Source organism: Triticum aestivum, chromosome 1D (assembly GCF_018294505.1).
Source record: "Triticum aestivum cultivar Chinese Spring chromosome 1D, IWGSC CS RefSeq v2.1, whole genome shotgun sequence".
Classification (NCBI taxonomy): Eukaryota; Viridiplantae; Streptophyta; class Magnoliopsida; order Poales; family Poaceae; genus Triticum; species Triticum aestivum.
The window spans coordinates 430561050-430562426 of NC_057796.1; positions in this window are offsets into that span (position 1 = coordinate 430561050).

A 1377-nucleotide genomic window follows, 5' to 3' on the forward strand; every position below is an offset into this window, starting at 1 on the left:
GACCCCGACACCCCGACCCCGAGCCTGACCCGACACCCCGACCCCGACACCGACACGGCACCCCGACCCCGACCCGGCACCCCGACCCGACACCCCGACCCCGAGACCCCGACCCTGAAAAGGTGTTCTTTGGCCTTCCAGAAGCCGACGGGGTCATATATTTGTGAATTATTAGTTAGGTCATATATCTTTCGATTTTGTTATGAAAAACATCATATATAATTGTGTTGATCGGGTAGTTTTAAATGTGCAGTTGTTTCATCGCTGCGAGGTTTGGTGTTCGACGACCTCGCCGTGCGTTTGACGAGCTCTGCCCCTTCGTTCGTGGGTGAGCACAAATGACATGTCCTCCTCCCCCATTAATTATTTGATCTATTCCGATGAAACTTGATAGCTAGATATATATGTGTCTTGAATCATCAGTATGCGTAACCAATATGTGTCTCCCGTTCGAAAGCGTCATAGTTATACATATGCATGCATTTGCATATTTATAACCTTGATTCTTTCGAATTGTCCAACGCTATCCATGGACAGCCCGAGTATGTTTAGATTGGGTTCGTTTTCCCATATGCTTTGCTCCGGATCCGACGCATAAATTTCGTCAGTGCCTCCCCTGTTGCTCTCCGGGTACACATCCTCTCTGTTTATTGCAGAGACGTGTATCAGGAGAACAGCGGGGAGGTGCTGCCGAAATTTTGCGTAGGATCCGGGGCATAGCATGGGAAAATGAACCCAATCTAAACATACTCGGGTGGGATTAGGACCTATCATTACCTATTAGAGTGTAGGTTGCATGGACGTAATAAAATTGACAAAGTAGATCAACTGATGAATACATACATGGTGAATTGTATATATATATATATTTGTTGTGTGTCTAGTAGCTCTGAAAGTCAAGATGAGTGATCGTGCGTGGATGTACACCGGTCACACTGGTCAGAACAAATGGAGCACTGAATGGTTCACAAAAACCAAGGGGTTTGTGCGAGCCGCATTTGCAAATGGCCAGAGGAAAACCTGGTGCCCCTGTTTACGGTGCGGCAATTGGGAAAAGAGGACAGAGGTTGAAATGGGCAAACACCTGCAGAAGAGTGGTTTTACGCCCGATTATACGGTGTGGACATTTCATGGTGAGTCTGCCCAACGTGACCGAGCTGAGGTGGATCGTCGTCGCACCGACGAGCATGGTACCGGTATGGAAAACATGGTGCAAGACTTTGATGATGCACTTTGATGGTATGCACTTTGCCATCAGTGGCAGACGGCAAAGAACCTGCCATCTAGTGACGTGTAGATGACATCATAAGGCGGACGGCAAAGACCAAAGGCTCTTTGCCGTCTGCGGCGGACGGCAAAGGTCTGCCGTTAGCCACT